Source organism: Dermacentor silvarum, chromosome 3 (genome assembly GCF_013339745.2).
Source record: "Dermacentor silvarum isolate Dsil-2018 chromosome 3, BIME_Dsil_1.4, whole genome shotgun sequence".
Taxonomy (NCBI): domain Eukaryota; kingdom Metazoa; phylum Arthropoda; class Arachnida; order Ixodida; family Ixodidae; genus Dermacentor; species Dermacentor silvarum.
In genome coordinates this window covers 101,344,390-101,355,215 of record NC_051156.1, presented here as the reverse complement: position 1 = coordinate 101,355,215, position 10,826 = coordinate 101,344,390, and positions in this window count along the sequence as shown.

Here is a 10,826-nt window from a genome sequence, read left to right as displayed (position 1 = left end):
GTATGGGAAGGATCGCGACCGTAGAGGAGGAAGTACGGGGAAAATCCCGTAGTACTTTGGGTAGCCGTATTATATGCGTACGTGACAAATGGGAGGATGATGTCCCAGTTTGTATGCTCCGATGAAACGTACATGGCGAGCATATCACCAAGGGTTCGATTGAAGCGCTCCGTAAGCCCGTTAGTTCGAGGATGGTACGCCGTAGTGGTCCGGTGAACTATGCGGCATTGAGCAAGCAGAGCTTCAACCACCTGCGACAAAAACACGCGGCCTCTATCGCTCAGCAGTTCCCGAGGCGGGCCATGACGAAGAATGAAACGATGGAGCAGAAAGGATGCAACGTCACTGGCGGTTGCTGCAGGTAGAGCGGCGGTTTCAGCATGGCGTGTAAGGTGATCAACCGCTACAATAATCCATCGTTTGCCAGCAGGTGTTAGCGGTAGCGGCCCGTACAGGTCAATTCCCACACGGTCGAAGGCACGAGCAGGGCACGGAAGCGGCCGTAATAAACCGTGGGCCGGATGAGGCGGAGATTTGCGGCGTTGGCATTGCGGGCACGAGCGGACAAACTTTTGGACAAAAGTAAACATTCCTCGCCAGTAGTAACGTTGCCGCAAGCGCTCATACGTCTTCAAAACGCCGGCGTGTGCACATTGTGGGTCATTATGGAAAGACGCGCACATGTCGGAACGCAAAGACCTGGGGATAACTAGGAGCCACTTGCGACCATCGGGCTGGTAGTTGCGTCGGTACAAGAGGTTATCCCGGACAGCAAAATGGGCAGCCTGGCGACGCAGGGAGCGGGAGATGGGAGATGCTGGCGAGCGAGAAAGGAGATCCAAAAGAGAGGCCACCCAAGGATCCTTGCGCTGTTCGGATGCGAAGGTGTCGATGTGGACCGACGACACCGTCTCAAAGGTGGAGGGGGAGGCAGTGTCGGCTGGCAGCGGAGAGCGGGACAGAGCGTCAGCGTCAGTGTGCTTGCGGCCTGAGCGGTAGATGACGTGTATGTCGTATTCTTGAATGCGAAGAGCCCAGCGGGCAAGGCGTCCAGACGGGTCTTTTAAAGAGGATAACCAACAAAGGGCGTGAGGTTCAGTAACCACATTGAAAGGTCTGCCGTATAAATAAGGGCGAAACTTCCCGAGTGCCCAAACGATGGCCAGGCATTCTTTTTCTGTGACGCTGTAATTGCGTTCCGCTTTGGTCAGCGCACGACTGGCGTAAGCAACGACGTACTCGGAGCACCAGGCTTGCGCTGCGCAAGAACAGCACCAAGGCCAATACCACTGGCATCGGTATGCACTTCAGTCGGGGCGGTGGGATCATAGTGTCGCAGTATAGGCGCAGACGTCAGGAGACGGCGTAAGGTCACGAACGCGGTGTCGCATGCAGGAGACCAGGAGGATAGGTCGTTGGCGCCACTTAAGAGTTGTGTCAGAGGTGATATAATCGAGGCAAAATTGCGAACAAAGCGTCGGAAGTAAGAACAAAGGCCGATGAAGGCGCGGAGTTCTTTGAGTGTCTTAGGTTTAGGAAACTCTGCCACAGCGCGAAGTTTTGATGGGTCGGGGCAAATGCCGTCTTGGGATACGACGTGACCTAGAATCATGAGCTTCCGCGCGGCGAACTGGCACTTTTTCAAGTTCAGTTGCAGGCCTGCGTTGGTCAAGGACATCAACACTTGCCTAAGGCGGAGAAGATGCGTGCTGAAATCAGGGGCGAACACAACGATGTCGTCGAGGTAGCATAAACACGTGCTCCATTTTAGGCCGCGCAATATATTGTCCATCATTCGCTCAAACGTAGCAGGCGCATTGCATAGGCCAAATGGCATCACGTTAAATTCGTATAAACCATCTGGAGTAATGAATGCGGTTTTAGGGCGATCAATTGCTGACATCGGGACCTGCCAGTAGCCCAAGCGTAAATCCAACGAAGAGAAGAATTCAGCGCCTTGCAAGCTGTCCAGAGCATCGTCAATGCGCGGTAAAGGGTACACGTCTTTTCGCGTTATCTTATTAAGACGGCGATAATCGACGCAGAACCGAATGGAACCATCTTTTTTTGTGACGAGAACCACCGGTGATGCCCACGCGCTATGGGAAGGTCGAATGACGCCGCGCTGAAGCATGTCGTCGACGTGCTCACTGATCACCTGACGCTCCTTGGCTGAGACGCGGTACGGGCGCTGCCGCAAAGGCGCGTTGGAGCCAGTGTCGATGTGGTGGCTGACGGTTGACGTGCGGCCCAGAGTAGGCTGAGCGACATCAAAAGAAGAACGGAACTGGGCAAGCAGGTGAAGAAGCTGGGAGCGCTGCTCGGAAGTAAGGTCGTCGGCAATGAAAGGTGTGAATAAGTCAGGTGATGGCGGAGCAGAAGTGGAAAGTGCACAGAAGTCAGTGAGCTGTGCATGCGAAGCATCCGGCACGTTGGTAATAAACATGTCATCAAGAGGCTGAACACGGCCAAGTGTTTCGCCGCAAAGAGCCTTCAGGGCTGTAGGAAGAGGATTGCAGACAACGATGGAGCTGAAACTGGCTGAAATGTCAAGCGTGGCGAAAGGGAGGGGAACATCTTTGCGGGTTATGAAGAGTTCCGAAGGAGTGAAGAGGACAGCGCCTTCAGAGACAGCGCCACAAAAGACGGGAACAACGGCACACGAGTACGGCGGTATGGCGATGTCTTCCCGAAGGACTAGCTTAGCGGGAAGAGAAGTGGCGTCGACGAGGGGCACGTCACACAGAGGCGATAATTCGACTTCAGCACGCGCACAGTTGATGACAGCGTTATTTCGCGAAAGAAAGTCCCACCCGAGTATCACGTCGTGAGAGCATGACTGCAGAACCACAAACTCCACAATATAGAGAACGCCCTGAATAATAACTCTAGCTGTACAACTCGTGGTAGCTTTGGCACAAGTTTATGAGCTCTGCTACGGTAGGCGTACTCTTGGCGATCAACATTTGGAAGATGTCATCGGCGATGCCCTTCAAAATGTGTTTCAATTTGTCATTTTCCGTCATAGAAGCATCCACCCGTTTGCATAGGTCGAGAACCTCTTCGATATAACAGGTGAATGTTTCACCGTGTTGTTGAGCTCGCTCTCGTAACCGCTGCTCGGCGCGCAACTTGTGGACGGCGGGGCGACCGAACACTTCAGCGAAACTGGTCTTGAATGCGGACCAGGACTGAAAGTCGGCTTCGTGATTTTTAAACCACAGGTGAGCCACTCCCGCAAGGTAGAAGATGACGGCATTTAAATTGGCGGTATCGTCCCAACGATTGTGCAAGCTCACCCGTTCATAGGTCGACAACCAGTCATTGACGTCTTGCTCATCCGTACCGCTGAAAACCGCGGGATAGCGGAGCGGGAGAGCGCCAGAGCAGGCAACGGAGGGTGGCGGCGACGTCGGCTGGGGAGAGTCAGGCATGACGGAAGGCAGAGTGCGATACCGGAGTTCCAGGGTGGAAATGTTCTTGAATACCCAGCACCTCCACCAATTGTAAAGGGGTGTACTGAACAGTTCAGATGGTAGCGTCTGTTCGTAATCGAAAGGCGGGTGACGCAGAGCAGGAACAGCTGGTTGCACGAACGGCTCCCACTCGTGCTAAGCACTGGCGATCCGGCTGGCCTACTGGTTGCACTGCAGGCATTGAACAGTCGATCTGGCTGGCCTTGTCCGTGTGCTCTTCTTCTTCATTACACTACCGACACCTGCAACAATCGTCCTCGCCAAAGATCATCCGATCCAAACATACGTTGCAGTGGATTGTCTCAGGGCGCATATCCGTCATCTTTCCCGCGTCCCCAATCTTCACTTGGCGTTTTTGCCTTCGCAGAGACCTCGTTCCACGTTTTCTGAAGTTATCGTCACCAATCCAGATTGCCTTCCATCAGGATACACCCCAGCAGCAAGGCCTTCATTCCTCTTGTGGTGCCTGCAACGCCTCAGGTGCGCCTAAATATTCCGGGCGTAAAGAAGAAGGCCAATCACCCAAGAATAGCTCTGCAACAGATGACGCTACTATTAATGAATGAGACCTACTGGGACCGAATACACATCTATACCGATGGTTCCGTCTCATCTACCAGCTCTTCAGGTGCCGTTGTCATTCCGGCTACGAAAACAACACTCAAGCTCAAACTGTCACACGTCACAACATCAACGACGGCAGAGCTTGCTGCCCTGCGTGCTGCTGTACAATACCTCCTGCAAGAGACACCTCAGAAATGGGTCATATTTTGTGATTCTAAGGCAGCACTTCAGAGTCTGCATTTTGCCATTTATCACAGGACTCATGAGCAGCTGGTATATGAGATAAGAGAAGACCACCATCAAGCTATCGCTAAAGGGCATGAAAATATATTTCAGTGGCTACCGGGACATACCAGCATTGCTGGTAATGACCTCGCCGACGAAGCCGCCCAGTCTGCTCATCTGGAAGGCCGACCAGTCCCAATCCTCTTATCCAGGACCGACGCTGCAGGAAAACTTCATATCGTGGCTAAAGCTATGACACACAGATATTGATCTTCCCTTAACCCGAAGTGCAATCTCCACAAAATTGACCCATCCTTGAAGCTTCAAGTGCCATGAAACATTTCCCGCTCTGAGGCGACAGTATTGTGCCGCCTCTGGCTCGGGGTGCCACTTACAAAGGCCTACTCGTTCCGCATTGGAATGGGGGATACGCCTATGTGCGACTCTTGTGGAACCAGAGAAACAATTGAACATGTCTTAAGTCTCTGTCCCCAGCTCGACGTTGAACGTGAGGCTCTCCGGACAGCATTGAACCGGCTGGACTCTCGACCATTTTCGGAAATGAAGATCCTTGGACCAAGATATCCTTGGACGACGCATCGACCATGCGTCGATGGCACAGAAATCCACGAAAGCCTTGTTGCCCTACCTCAAGTCGACAGGTCTTGGCGACCGTCTGTAGACTTCGTGCGAAGTTTCAAATTTGCGCGAAACTGTGCTCTCTCTATTTCCTTTCTCCCTCTTTTCATCCCTATACCCCCTTTCCCCAGTGCAGGGTAGCAAACCGGACGTGCATCTTGCTAACCTCCCTGCCTTTCCTTTCTTCTATTTCTCTCTCTCTCTCTCTCCTACCAACTAGTTCAACTTTGTGTCGTCCTAAACAAACCGCGTGGTACACAAATGCGCCCAAGAAGACGTTGTGTTTCTGCGATGTTAAACCGCTGTTAACTCGCGTTCAATCATGAAATGCTTTTAGCACCCCTTGTCGGCGACCTTCAAGAGACCTTGAACCTAAATCAAGAGCCGTTATCCGGGCACTAAGGCGAGAATAGGGCGACAACTAAACGAAAACATCGGGGCATCGTTGCGAGAGCAAAACGAGATCATCCGGGCAACCAGTCAAAACTTAAGAAAAGGCGGTTCCTGGCCCGCAACTCCTTGTACAGGACGGCATTACATACGCCAGTTACTGCCAAAACAAGTTTAAAAAAAATGTTACTTCCAATTTTTTCCTTATGTTTATTCACAATATCACTCAAGCTGTAGCTTCTAGTACGCTGAAATTTAGTTTGCCATTTCAAATAGCGACCTTCAAAAGGCAGATACAGCGCACCATACACTTGTCATCTTTTGGCGCTGAGACAGGGTTTAATGTGCTCTTTTGAACGCCAACCGTCCCTGAGTTCCGCGGCGCGAGTTTTCCGCCGCCTCCTTCGAGAGATGGCGCCACGCTGCCTGACCAAGCCAGCAGCATCCGGCGCGCCGCGGATGGTTGTTTGGCCGAGCCGAGACTTTCAATAAGGTTCAGTTCAAATCAGGTTCATTTCGGTTCAGTAAGCTTTCAGGCCTGCGTCGCGGTGGCAATATGTCTACCAGTAGCCATTTCATGTTTACATCTACTCTCGACTGCGGGAGAGCCAGCATTTTTTTTATAGCGAAATTGTCTTTGGCTAGGGTTCTATGCATTTTTGGTGTGCGCCAACAGATCTGCGAGTGCAAAAACTCAGCTCCCGAATTTGATGCCAATTCGCTTCATCCTATGCAAAAGCTTATACGTCTCATCACTTGGATGTGTATTTTCAGTAGATTAGTCATCAATAGGCACCATTTTCAACATCAGTAGACTCTGAGGTAGGTAATAAGGGTTTCTCAAAGATTTTCTGCTGTGTCGTCCACGCGAATTAAGCCCACTGAAAACGCAAATGTATGCCGCGATCAACACCGCGGCATACATTAAAATAAGAGTTTGTGTGCGTGTGTCTTTCTTCGGGATGACCACCGTCGCCGCTCACGAGAAATAAAATTTGCTCATAGCTTTGAAATAATTTCTGTGTAACCTCTATGTCGTGTGCTAAAGTGCTTCGCTGGTAATCCACCTTCACAGCAGTAGAATAGCGCGTGATTTTTTTTTTATTTTATCCCTTGTTCGTTCGCAGCCATTGCTTGACTTCTTTAAGGACCCCGACCACAGGGTGGACGTGCTGCGCATGGTGGTGGACGCCGTGTCTGCCGCAGGAGACGTACTGGTGCTGTCGTTCGCCTGGGTCTACGCAAGCGGAGTCCTCGGCGCCACCGGGTGGATCCTCTATCTCCTCGTCATGTCTGTGCTGCTGTTCCAGACTGTTTTCTGGACCGTGGTCGAGGTCATACGGGCGATGTATGTTATGAGATGATTTACTGCGCTGCGTAGAAAACTCGACAGGAACAAACAAAAATTCCGAAAGTGAACAAGCTCAATATCAAGTCAGGCGCTCAATAACTTTATCGAATAATTTTTATCAAACTTATCAAGTCCATAAGAGGATGCTAATAACACTATAGATAATACCTAAACAGCAGCACTCATTAAGGCGAATTCCAAACAATAGCTATTGCATACCATGACCATGAAAGCCAACTGCACTGGCGCTCCCCCCTCCCTATGTCGTCATCTCGACTAACTTCTTCGTTTTTCAATATTTCCCCTCGCCTTGCACAGCCATCGCCTTATTCTTTCGTATTCGTTTCAGCCGCTCGCTATAAAGGGAAACCGGCTACCTAAACTATCCTGAGAAAAGCAAGCTGTTGCGCTAAAGGCAAAGCCACAACGTATGGATAAATATGAAAGAGGAGAAGTCGCGCAAATGTCGGTTTTTCTTTAGTATATGCAACACTAATTATTTCCTTCAATACTTATAACTAGCAGTTGAAGCGGTCGGTGGACCGTATGCACTAACGGATCTCTGACAGACTGGCTTTCATAAGGGTCATAATGCCATATAGTCGACCACAATCGTATAGTATAACTTTATTGTCCGATGTCGAATCGACTACATCTGAATCGTCATGGAAATTCATGAACCGCCACGTATTCACAGCCCCTAATATTCGTGTTGCTTTTCCAGGACATGCTACGAGCCGCTGCGCAGGTGGAGGAAGCGGACAGCCTCTGTGAAGCTCCTGCTTGAAGGCCGCGACGAACCGGTCGGCGGTGCCCGCTTCCAGAACTGGAGAGCCACCAATGCGGAGAAGAAGAAACTGGCCTTGGTCAGCCCTTTCACCACGCCATACGCTGCCTCGCCGGACGGGCCGCTAACAGGGTGGGTGAAGTCAACGCCACTACAATGAATGAATGAATGAATGAATGAATGAATGAATGAAATTTATTTTCCGCTCACCATAGTGGAGGGGCATCGAGACACTACACTCAGCAGAGCGACGGGGTCCCTTGCCCTGCATTTTCCAGCAGCAAAATGTTGTAACAATACTGCTGAAACTGCAGGCACAAAAACAAGCGCATCAATCTCAGCAAATTAAGCGAAAAATACAACTATACAAGAATTTTAAAAAAAGCCGCAGCTTCGCCCGAAAGGCGAAGCATCGATTGCGACAGGAAATTAGTAGACAGCTATAAGAAGTAAGGATAGTAGTTTTATCGGTCGTATATACTTGGGAATGTTCGCTTAATAACTAAATTACCGAGCAGGGTGTCAGCGCGCACACGCAAACATGAACACATCACACTCGATGACCGCGGACACTCGCTGTCAAAACACTGGCGTGAGGAAACGCGGCAGCAGCAGCGAGCGAAGTGACCTTCGTGCTGTCTACCGCTTTTACGCAAACTGAGCGACGTGAACACCGCGTGCACAAAGGTATGAGCCGCCTGCAGATCTGTTTCAAAATTAGGCGCCGGCGTGCGATGCCGGCTCGGTGGCGGAGAAAGTAGTCCCCAACCACCCCAACCACTTCGACTGCGCCGGCCCTCCACGTGCTGCAAGGTTTTGGTGAACAAAAATTGAATTTCTCACGGTGAAATTCGTCAGAAAAATAGTAAAGTACGACTTTACCATTTGGCGTCAAATTCGCCGTCGGATTGTTTACCAATCGGCGTCGGATTGTAATTTGAATGTACGAGAAAACCTAATTCTGCTACACGGAAACTCAAACACAAACCCCTTTTCCAGCATTTATACCAGACCTACCACCGCGCGTTCGGGTACGTTACTTGCGAAAATGATATCCAGATGGCGCTCGCATCCTAGGCAGGTCAAATTGGAACTTCGCCTACTCAATCGTTTTGGACACGCGCGTGCGTCGGGGCAATAGCACACAATTATTAAAATAATGAAAAAAGGTCCCAGGGCCTTCACATTTCATTATAATAGGGCTTATATTGCCCCTGGAAAAACGTCTTGCCAGCAATGCATTTCTGTTTAAAAGTTAAGCCGACTTTAAGGGGATCTGTGTAAGCTTGGTCTATGTAAGCTAGCTTTCCCACGTTCAGTGTTGCAGCGAATGAATCCTACTTGCCGTATGCGAACGATGCTATGAGAACGGGTCCCGATAACGCTATCGCATTCTACTCATTAAGGCGAAGCTTAAGCGTCCTCAAATTTTTATTTCCCAAAGTGTGGGACGAAACAAAAGGGTGTTGCAGTTACTTTTGTGCTTCAGTGCATGTAAGAGCGTTTTGTTAAAAAAGCAAGTGGAACATACAGTGCATTTGACGGCGAGTTTGATGGTACATATCTCCAAACTGGTGTGAATCTGAAAATTATTTCTAACTGCTTACGCCTTGCAGACTCACCAGCTACAATTCGTGAATTGCAAAATGTGCCGTAAAGTGAATAATTAAGAACGTAAATAGGTAATTTCCTCATTTGATATTTGTCCAAGTTATGTCCCCCTCTGTGAATAACACAGCTCAAGGACTAGAATTATGTTATCTGCATCACGCGATTTCAAAATATTCCTGAAAACTTAAAATGATCACCCCGTGTGATGCTTCGCACCACGATTATTCCCCTTGATGGAGCATCGGCCGTAATTTCTCTAGGCAAGGCGGCTGGAAAGTCAGAGCAGCGCAAAGCATGCGCTGATACTTTCTAAGCTGATTTCCCGTTTCATTCATTATTTCAATCCCTCTTCATACGCGACACAGTATGACGAAACTGAGTTCGAAATGCTTCACTGCTCGGTTTCTCTGACGTATCCTAATTTTTTCTTGACGTTGGCTATCAGTCTCCCGAACCTGACGTCACTATTGCGAGTTGTTTAAGAGGCCCCTACGCCAAAACAAGAGCAATGTTCGTTGAGGTGGAGGGGGGGGGGAGGGGGTAAGGGCGTGGTGACGCAAGAAAGACCGTCCTCTGGCTGCGATGTAGGCGAAGGCAACAACAGAGTGTGGCTCACGGGTTGCTTGTCGAGGCAACGGGAGAAAGCCTTCGCTGCGAAGAAAGTAGCCCACTTCGTCACACCAAGGACTTGGCATATTTCGTATGCCTCTATCTCGGCTGCCCGCTAAACACGGAATAAAAAATATTCCGGTACACGACACTGATGAGTGGCCCTTCAGACCTTTCAGTCCTGAATTACCAGTTCGCACTTTGAAAAAGTAGCTTATTTCGATATCAAGCTGTCTTTGCTCAAATATATCAAAATTACAGAGCCACTTAAGCTTGTACAAGGGCAATTGCGTTGCATGATTCTAATTGAAATATGTTAATTGCGGCGTTTTCAACAAATCGCCAAGTGTTTACTTCTGACATGTTTCACATGGAGTTGTTTCTTTCAGTATTATAAATATATATATTAGCGAAAATAAACAGCTCTAGCAGTGCTTTATTTGGATGGAATTCGCGACGAGCGTCAGCTAGTGCACGCATATGAGAAAAGCCGTCAAAGTGAAATTTTTGCGACAGTACACATGCAAAGGCAGCTGTTGACTGTTTTGCGCAACGTCCTCAGTATATACAATTAAATTCCTGGTGTTTCTAAAGCATTAGTTTCGTATTGGAAACTGCTATATACGCGCACGGTTCTTTCGCTCGAAGCGCGGTTGAGAGCGCTGCAATACGATTAGCGCATGAGCGCAGTCACCTGGTTTTATTTCATATTTCGCGAGCTTATCTTAAACGTCGAAAAAAAATCACCACGCAGCATGTTCATTACCACAAAAAATTGGATCAGTCCTTTCTGAATGCCCTCTACAACGTAAGGAACGCACTTAGCCCTAAAGTGCATATTCAGAATTTTGCATAATTATTCTTAGTTATTAACTAATTCAGCAGAATATGAAAAAATACTCCAAGGAGCGCCACATGACGGCAAACCATATATCGGTGGTTTCATTTAGCTGCGGTTAACCACTTTCTTTAATTCATTGATTCAAGTTGCGTGAAACACCCTGTATAGCATCTTGGGATGCGATTAGAATACATTCTAGGATTTTTCGTACCAGAATCACGATCTAATTATGAGGCACGCCGTATTGTGGGGGAACTCCGGATTTATTTTGCCCGAATCTAAATGTGGCCTCCACGGCCGGGAATAAAACCCGCCTTCTCGTGCTTATCAGCG